The sequence below is a fragment of the Thalassophryne amazonica genome, chromosome 19, assembly GCF_902500255.1.
Source record: "Thalassophryne amazonica chromosome 19, fThaAma1.1, whole genome shotgun sequence".
NCBI classification, from domain to species: Eukaryota; Metazoa; Chordata; class Actinopteri; order Batrachoidiformes; family Batrachoididae; genus Thalassophryne; species Thalassophryne amazonica.
Window position 1 is genome coordinate 67,981,298 of NC_047121.1, and position 9,967 is coordinate 67,991,264.

Here is a 9,967-nt window from a genome sequence, read left to right on the forward strand (position 1 = left end):
CTTGGGGTCTTGTTCACGAGGGAGGGATGGATGGAGTGTGAGATCGACAGACAGGTCGGTGCAGCATCTGCAGTGATGCGGTCGCTGTATCGGACCATCATGGTGAAGAGAGAGCTGAGCAGGGGGGCAAAGCTCTTGATTTACCGATCGATGTACGTTCCGACCCTCACCTATGGTCATGAGACCGAAAGAACGAGATCGCGAGTACAAGCAGCCGAGATGAGTTTCCTCCGCAGGGTAGCTGGGCACTCCCTTAGAGATAGGGTGAGGAGCTCGGTCACTCGGGAGGAGCTCGGAGCTAAGCCACTGCTCTTCCAGGTCGAAAGGAGCCAGCTGAGGTGGCTCGGGCATCTTTTCTGGATGCCCCCTGGATGCCTCGCTGGAGAGGTGTTCTGGGCACATCCCATTGGGAGGAGGCCCCAGGGAAGACCCAGGACACGCTTGACGGACTACGTCTCTCGGCTGGCTTGGGAACACCTCGGAGTTCCCCCGGAGGAGCTGGGGGAGGTGTGTGTGGATCAGGAAGTCTGGGCGGCTTTGCTTGAGTTGCTGCCCCCGCGACCTGACTCCGGATAAAGCCGAAGAAAATGGATGGATGGATGGATGGATTTTTTTACTTTCACTTTTGATACTCTGTGTTTCTTACCCTGTGTGTTGCTATACAACACTGCTGCAACCTCAATTTCCCTGAGGGAGTCTTCCCAAGGGATCAATAAAGTTCTATCTAATCTAATCTAATCGCTAACCAATGTGTGGTGAAAATCCCTTAAGTAGTTTTGATGTAATCCTCAAAATCTGACAAAGTGAAGCCTACAAATTGAAATCCTGATCCAGCATCTGGATCACCTCTAAAATTCAGTGGAGTCTTCCATGCTCTAATATCTGTCTGTAGTGCAAATTTGGTGAGAATTTGTGAAGTTTTGACATAATCCTTCAAAGCCTATATAAAGTGAAATCTTGATCCAGAATCCGGATCCGCATTTACCTCCAAAATTTAATGGAGTCATCCGTGGCCTAATATCTATCTGTGGTAATAATTTTATCAAAATCTTTGCAGTATTTTTGACCTAATCTTGCGAACAGACAATCAAATAAATAAACAGCGATAATTTTATTACATCCTTGGTGGACGTAATAAGCTTCTTGTGGCACAACATGTACCTGAGGTCTGGAAAGATGTTGTGCTAGGCCCTGTCCCCAAATCTAATTACCTCAAAACCCTTAAAGATTTTAGACCAGTGTTCTGGCAGCCGTCATGAAGACATTTAAAAAAAAAATTACTGACCTTATACAGTTTGCTTATAGGTGTCACAAGGGAGTAGTCGATGCCACAGACATTTCCTTGCTTAATTTAGTTTTAAACATTTTGGAAAAAATGGGTCCCACACCAGACTTTTAATTGTTTATCCCCCCCTGCTTTTAATACAACCCCTGGCAAAAATTATGGAATCACCGGCCTCTGAGGATGTTCATTCAGTTGTTTAATTTTGTAGAAAAAAAGCAGATGACAGACATGACACAAAACTAAAGTCATTTCAAATGGCAACTTTCTGGCTTTAAGAAACACTATAAGAAATAAGGAAAAATAATTGTGGCAGTCAGTAACGGTTACTTTTTTAGACCAAGCAGAGGGAAAAAAAATATGGACTCACTCAATTCTGAGGAATAAATTATGGAATCACCCTGTAAATTTTCATCCCCAAAACTAACACCTGCATCAAATCAGATCTGCTCGTTAGTCTGCATCTAAAAAGGAGTGATCACACCTTGGAGAGCTGTTGCACCAAGTGGACTGACATGAATCATGGCTCCAACATGAGAGATGTCAGTTGAAACAAAGGAGAGGATTATCAAACTCTTAAAAGAGGGTAAATCATTACGCAATGTTGCAAAAGATGTTGGTTGTTCAGCGTCAGCTGTGTCTAAACTCAACCAAATACAAACAACATGGGAAGGTTGTTAAAGGCAAACATACTGGTAGACCAAGGAAGACATCAAAGCGTCAAGACAGAAACTTAAAGCAATATGTCTCAAAAATCGAAAATGCACAACAAAACAAATGAGGAAGGAATGGGAGGAAACTGGAGTCAACGTCTGTGACCGAACTGTAAGAAACCGCTTAAAGGCAATGGGATTTACATACAGAAAAGCTAAACGAAAGCCATCATTAACAACTAAACAGAAAAAAACAAGGTTACAATGGGCTAAGGAAAAGCAATCGTGGACTGTGGATGACTGGATGAAAGTCATATTCAGTGATGAATCTCGAATCTGCATTGGGCAAGGTGATGATGCTGGAACTTTTGTTTGGTGCCGTTCCAATGAGATTTATAAAGATGACTGCCTGAAGAGAACATGTAAATTTCCACAGTCATTGATGATATGGGGCTGCATGTCAGGTAAAGGCACTGGGGAGATGGCTGTCATTACATCATCAATAAAAGCACAAGTTTACGTTGATATTTTGGACAATTGAAAGGATGTTTGGGGATGATGAAATCATTTTTCAAGATGATAATGCATCTTGCCATAGAGCAAAAACTGCGAAAACATTCCTTGCAAAAAGACACATAGGGTCAATGTCATGGCATAGGGTCAATGTCAACGAGCAGATCTGATTTGATGCAGGTGTTAGTTTGGGGGATGAAAATTTACAGGGTGATTCCATAATTTTTTCCTCAGAATTGAGTGATTCATATTTTTTTCCTCTGCTTGGTGTTGGGAAGGTGTCGTAGCACGGACCCACAACAGGGGGGCGCAAAGGAACGGACAATGAGTAAGCCAAAAGGTAACAATTTAATGTTGTGACAATACACAACTAAATACACAAAATCTGCAAAGTCAATTAACACCAGGTGACGTGTGGCCAGGCTCGAAGATAGGAGACCCCGATGAGAGAGAGGCCGCGTCCCACACGGCTTCCACCACCAACGGCCTGAAGAACACCGGAGCCGCCAAGTCCCGAATCCCCAGGTGACCTCTGTCTTCGACTGTCGACCCTGGTACTGCTGGCAAAAAGCAGAAACAAGATGAATGAGTGTAAGTTTTTACACTCAGTGGTTCTCGGTCTGTACACCGTTAGGAGGGGGAACCTCCACCTCCGAATCACACACTCGTGCAACGCCTGTGTAACCACTTATCTGTCCAGAGAGTAAGGCGCAGTCGTCGTCGTTAATCTCCGAAGTCCCAGATAAGGCTCCGTCCACAGGAATAGGGCTGCAAATGAGAACTGGATTATAACACAATGTGTCAGACAGCAGAGAAATTACCTCACAGTAGTCGATTTCTCGGCGGGGAGGTGGAGTTGCAGTCCGGCTTAAGTAGTGGTGTAGATGAGTGACAGCTGGTGTGATGAGTGACAGCTGTCACTTCCTCTGGATCTGGCGCCCTCTCGTGCTTGGAGCCCGCACTCCAAGCAGGGCGCCTTCTGGTGGTAGTGGGCCAGCAGTACCTCCTCTTCAGCGGCCCACACAACAGGACCCCCCCCTCAACGGGCGCCTCCTGGCGCCCGACCTGGCTTGTCCGGGTGTCGTCTGTAGAAATCGGCCAGGAGGGCCGGGTCCAGGATGAAGCTCCTCTTCACCCAGGAGCGTTCTTCAGGACCATACCCCTCCCAGTCCACCAGATATTGGAACCCCCGGCCCTTACGACGGACGTCCAGGAGCCTGCGTACTGTCCAAGCAGGCTCCCCGTCGATGAGCTGGGCAGGAGGCGGCGCGGGTCCAGGTGTACAGAGGGGCGAGGTGTGGTGTGGCTTGATACGGGACACGTGGAAGACAGGGTGGATCCGCAGCGAAGCCGGGAGTCGGAGCTTCACTGCGGCCGGGTTGATGATCTTGAGGATAGGGAATGGTCCGATGTATCTGTCCTTCAACTTGGGTGAGTCCACACAGAGGGGGATGTCCTTTGTTGACAGCCACACCTCCTGCCCGGGCTGGTACGTGGGGGCCGGGGATCGTCGGCGGTCCGCATGGGACTTGGCCCTCGTCCGGGCCTTCAACAGGGCAGAGCGGGCGGTCCGCCACACCCGGCGGCATCTCCTGAGGTGGGCCTGGACCGAGGGTACACCGACCTCTCCCTCCACCAGCGGGAACAGTGGGGGCTGGTACCCCAAACACACCTCAAAAGGGGAGAGGCCGGTAGCAGATGAAACCTGGCTGTTGTGGGCATACTCGATCCAGGCCAGATGGTGACTCCAGGCCGCCGGATGTGCGGAGGTGACACACCGCAGGGCCTGCTCCAACTCCTGGTTGGCCCGCTCTGCCTGGCCATTGGTCTGGGGGTGGTACCCGGACGAGAGACTCACGGTGGCCCCCAGCTCCTTGCAGAAACTCTTCCACACCTGTGAAGAGAACTGGGGACCACGATCTGATACAATGTCCAATGGTATCCCATGCAGCCGCATGACGTGGTGGACCAGGAGGCCTGCCGTCTCCTGGGCCGTCGGGAGCTTCGGGAGGGCCACGAAGTGGGCCGCCTTGGAGAACCGGTCCACTATCATGAGAACGATGGTGTTGCCCTGGGACGGCGGGAGGCCCGTGATGAAATCCAGGCCGATGTGAGACCAGGGGCGATGAGGCACTGGCAGGGGTTGGAGGAGACCCGTCGTCCTCCGATGGTCTGCCTTGCCCCTGGCGCAGATGGTACAGGCCTGGATGTAGTCCCGGACGTCGGTTTCCAGGGACGCCCACCAGAAGCGCTGCTGGACTACTGCCACGGTCCTACGCACTCCGGGATGACAGGAGAGCTTGGACCCGTGACAGAAGTCCAATACGGCGGCTCTAGCCTCTGGTGGGACGTACAGTCTGTTCTTGGGGCCAGTCCCCGGGTCCGGGCTCCTGGTCAGGGCCTCCCGGACGGTCTTTTCCACGTCCCAGGTAAGGGTGGCCACGACAGTGGACTCGGGGATGATGGTCTCGGTGGGGTTCGACAGCCCCGCTTTGGCTTCTTCTTCATGCACCCGGGACAATGCATCTGATTTTTGGTTCCTGGTCCCGGGGCGATACGTGATCCGGAAGTCAAAGCGCCCGAAGAACAGAGAGCAGCGGGCTTGCCTGGGGTTCAGCCGCTTGGCGGTCCGGATGTACTCCAGGTTCCGATGGTCCGTGAAAACCGTGAAGGGCAACGACGCCCCCTCCAGCAGGTGTCTCCACTCTTCAAGAGCCTCCTTCACCGCAAGAAGTTCCCGATTGCCGACGTCATAGTTCCGTTCAGCTGGGGTCAACCTGCGGGAATAAAAGGCACAAGGATGGAGAACTTTATCAGCCTCCACACTCTGGGACAGCACGGCTCCTATCCCTGAGTCAGAGGCGTCCACTTCTACTATGTACTGGCGATCAGGATCAGGCTGCACCAGAACTGGTGCAGTCGAGAACCGGCGTTTCAACTCCTGGAACGCGGCTTCGCACCGATCCGACCAGGCGAAGGGGACCTTGGTGGAGGTCAGGGCAGTCAGGGGGCTAACTACCTGACTGTAACCTTTTATGAACCTCCTGTAAAAATTTGCAAAGCCGAGGAACTGCTGTAGTTTCCTGCGGCTTGTTGGTTGGGGCCAGTCTCTCACCGCCGCAACCTTAGCCGGATCAGGGGCGACGGAGTTGGAGGAGATGATGAACCCCAGGAAGGACAAAGAAGTACGGTGGAACTCGCACTTCTCGCCCTTCACAAACAGCCGGTTCTCCAATAACCGCTGTAGGACCTGACGTACATGTTGGACATGGGTCTCAGGGTCCGGGGAAAAGATGAGTATATCGTCCAGATATACGAAGACTAACCGATGCAGGAAGTCCCGCAAGACGTCATTTACCAAAGCTTGGAACGTCGCGGGGGCGTTAGTGAGGCCGAACGGCATGACCAGGTACTCAAAATTACCTAATGGGGTGTTAAATGCCGTCTTCCATTCGTCTCCCTTCCGGATCCGAACCAGGTGGTACGCATTTCTAAGATCCAATTTCGTAAAGATTTGGGCTCCATGCAGGGGCGTGAACACTGAATCCAACAGAGGTAACGGGTATCGGTTGCGAACCGTGATCTCGTTCAGCCCTCTGTAATCAATGCATGGACGGAGTCCGCCGTCTTTTTTACCCACAAAAAAGAAACCAGCACCCATCGGGGAGGTGGAGTTCCGGATCAGCCCGGCAGCTAAGGAGTCCCGGATGTAGGTCTCCATTGATTCGCGTTCCGGACGTGAGAGGTTGTACAACCTACTGGACGGGTACTCAGCGCCCGGGACCAAATCGATGGCACAATCATACGGTCGGTGCGGAGGAAGAGTGAGCGCCAGATCTTTGCTGAAAACGTCAGCAAGATCGTGGTACTCCTCTGGCACCGCCGATAGATTGGGGGGGACTTTGACCTCCTCATTAGCTGTAGTGCCGGGGGGAACCGAGGATCCTAAACACTCCCGGTGGCAGGTTTCGCTCCACTGCGTCACAACCCCGAACGGCCAATCTATCTGGGGATTGTGCTTCACCATCCATGGAAATCCCAAAATCACTCGGGAGGTAGATGGTGTTACATGGAACACCATCTCCTCCCTGTGATTCCCAGACACCACCAAAGTCACTGGTTGTGTCTGATGTGTGATTAATGGAAGCAGGGTGCCATCCAGTGCTCGCACCTGCAACGGTGCTGGCAGGGCCACCAGGGGGAGCCCTACTTCCTTTGCCCATCTGCTGTCCAGCAGATTCCCTTCTGACCCCGTGTCTACCAGTGCTGGGGCGTGAAGGGTTAAATCCCCACAAAGGATTGTTACTGGGATTCGTGCTGATCTGCGGGGTCTTTCCGCGTGTGTGTTATGGCCCACCCTTAGCCCAGTTTCTAAGGACGGGCGTTGTAGTTTGACCGTTCAGGGCAGTCCCTCTGCATGTGCTCACAAGAGCCGCAGACAAAACACTCCCCGCGAGCCAGCCTCCTTTGTCTGACGTTCGATTGTACTTTAGCCCTGCTCGTGTCCATAGCCTCCTCAGCAGGGGGAGCTGTAGCCACACGGGGCTCCCTGGCAGTGAAGCGTGGGGACGACGTCACCTTGTCGGAACCGGAAGGGGGAGGGACGGCTCGTGCCCGGTCACGCCCCCCGGCCTGCTCCCGACGATGCTCGTTTAAACGGTTGTCTAAGCGTATTACCAAATCGACAAGCCCGTCAAAATCCCGCGGTTCCTCCTTAGCCAGTAGGTGCTCCTTGAGGACCGGGGACAGTCCATTTACAAAGGCGGCGCGGAGCGCAACGTTATTCCAGCCGGACCTCGCTGCCGCGATGCGGAAGTCGACTGCATACTCGGCTGCGCTACGGCGCCCCTGTCTCATCGACAGCAGCACGTTCGAAGCGGTTTCGCCTCTGTTGGGATGATCAAACACTTGTTTGAACTCCCGTACAAACCCAGTATAAGACGTTAGGAGCCGTGAGTTCTGCTCCCAAAGCGCCGTAGCCCATGCGCGTGCCTCTCCTCGAAGCAGATTAATAACATAAGCTACCCGGCTAGCATCTGATGCGTACATGACAGGGCGCTGTGAAAAGACGAGCGAACACTGAATGAGGAAGTCTGCGCACGTCTCCACACAGCCCCCGTACGGTTCCGGAGGGCTTATGTATGCTTCAGGGGACGGTGGGGGGGTTCGTTGAACGACCAGTGGAACGTCTGATACAGGCCCAGGATCAGCCAGAGGAGGAGCTGCAGCAGCGCCCTGATCGCGCGCTTCCACCCTGGCGGCGAGAGCCTCCACTCTCCGATTAAGGAGGACATTCTGCTCGGTCACTAAATCCAACCGAGCCGTGAAGGCGGTTAAGATCTGCTGCAGCTCACTTAACACGCCTCCTGCTGACGCCTGCGCTCCTGGCTCTTCCATTGGCCGTTCACGCTCAAGCTGACGCCCCTCGGAATCCATGACGATGGCCGAGAAATCCTGTTGGGAAGGTGTCGTAGCACGGACCCACAACAGGGGGGCGCAAAGGAACGGACAATGAGTAAGCCAAAAGGTAACAATTTAATGTTGTGACAATACACAACTAAATACACAAAATCTGCAAAGTCAATTAACACCAGGTGACGTGTGGGCAGGCTCGAAGATAGGAGACCCCGATGAGAGAGAGGCCGCGTCCCACACGGCTTCCACCACCAACGGTCTGAAGAACACCGGAGCCGCCAAGTCCCGAATCCCCAGGTGACCTCTGTCTTCGACTGTCGACCCTGGTACTGCTGGCAAAAAGCAGAAACAAGATGAATGAGTGTAAGTTTTTACACTCAGTGGTTCTCGGTCTGTACACCGTTAGGAGGGGGAACCTCCACCTCCGAATCACACACTCGTGCAACGCCTGTGTAACCACTTATCTGTCCAGAGAGTAAGGCGCAGTCGTCGTCGTTAATCTCCGAAGTCCCAGATAAGGCTCCGTCCACAGGAATAGGGCTGCAAATGAGAACTGGATTATAACACAATGTGTCAGACAGCAGAGAAATTACCTCACGGTAGTCGATTTCTCGGCGGGGAGGTGGAGTTGCAGTCCAGCTTAAGTAGTGGTGTAGATGAGTGACAGCTGGTGTGATGAGTGACAGCTGTCACTTCCTCTGGATCTGGCGCCCTCTCCTGCTTGGAGCCCGCACTCCAAGCAGGGCGCCCTCTGGTGGTAGTGGGCCAGCAGTACCTCCTCTTCAGCGGCCCACACAACACTTGGTCTAAAAAAGTAACCGTTACTGACTGCCACAATCTTTTTTTCTTGATTTCTTATAGTGTTTCTTAAAGCCAGAAAGTTGCCATTTGAAATGACTTTAGTTTTGTGTCATGTCTGTGATCTGCTTTTTTTTTCTACAAAATTAAACAACTGAATGAACATCCTCCGAGGCCGGTGATTCCATAATTTTTGCCAGGGGTTGCACAATTCAACATCATATTTTAGCCAGATTGCTAAATTGCTGAAATAGTTTTGCCTGGGTACCAGTAATAATCTGGTGGGCTGGATTCTTAGCTTTTTGACCAACAGGACACAAAGAGTGAGTTTGCTCCTCAACCTTGTCTCCACAAGAATCTTTCCTTTCACCGCTACTATCAGTTCTCTACACGAATGTGTCAGAGCAGGTGGGAAATTATGACCATCGTTAAGTATTCCGATGACTCAGTCATAGTTGATATACTTCAGGATAATGAAACTGGCTGTGGTCCAGTCATCAATGACTTTGTTGAGTGATGCCAGGAGTCTCACCTTCAGCTAAATATATCTAAGACCAAAGACATGCTCATTGATTTTAGGAAAAAGGCTCACGTTCAGGACGTCACATCCATTAAAGGTCAGACAATTGAATGCGTGCAATCTCATATATACATGAAGGCAATTATTGATTTGAAACTTACTTTTGAAGTGAATTGTGAAGCTGTGTGCAGGAAGGACCACCAGCTTATCTTCTGTTTGAGGAGAGTTGTCATTTTCATATTGACAAATCCATGTTGATCTTATTCTGCTGCTTATTGAATCATTTCTGTTATTTTCTCTGGCGCCATGGTTTGAAAACCTTTCCTTGAAGAACAAAAACTCACTTAATCAAATAGTTTAGTGGTCTAACAGGCTGATTGGTGAGTCACAAGCTGGAGGCCCTGTATATCAGACACTTAAAGCAAATAAGTACCTCAGTTTTAAGCGATAACTCCAACCCCGTTCCATATTGAGTTTCAGCTTCTTCCCTATGGTTGTGGGTTTACAGTCCCACGGTGCAGAACAAAATGTAATAATAATTTTGTTCCAGCAGCACTGATAGGAAAAAGTCATAAAATTGACATGTTTTTATTTTATTTCTGTAGTTTATAGTTTCTACAGTTTTAGTCATTATGTATTTATCTTATTGTTAGATCCTATATTTTAGTGTATGTAGATAGTCAATAAGGATTCAGAACGAAGAGCTCAATTTCACTTGCTCAGATTGAACTCATCAAGGAAATCACAAACAGCATAGAAATGAAAATGTACTTAGTGGGATTCTTC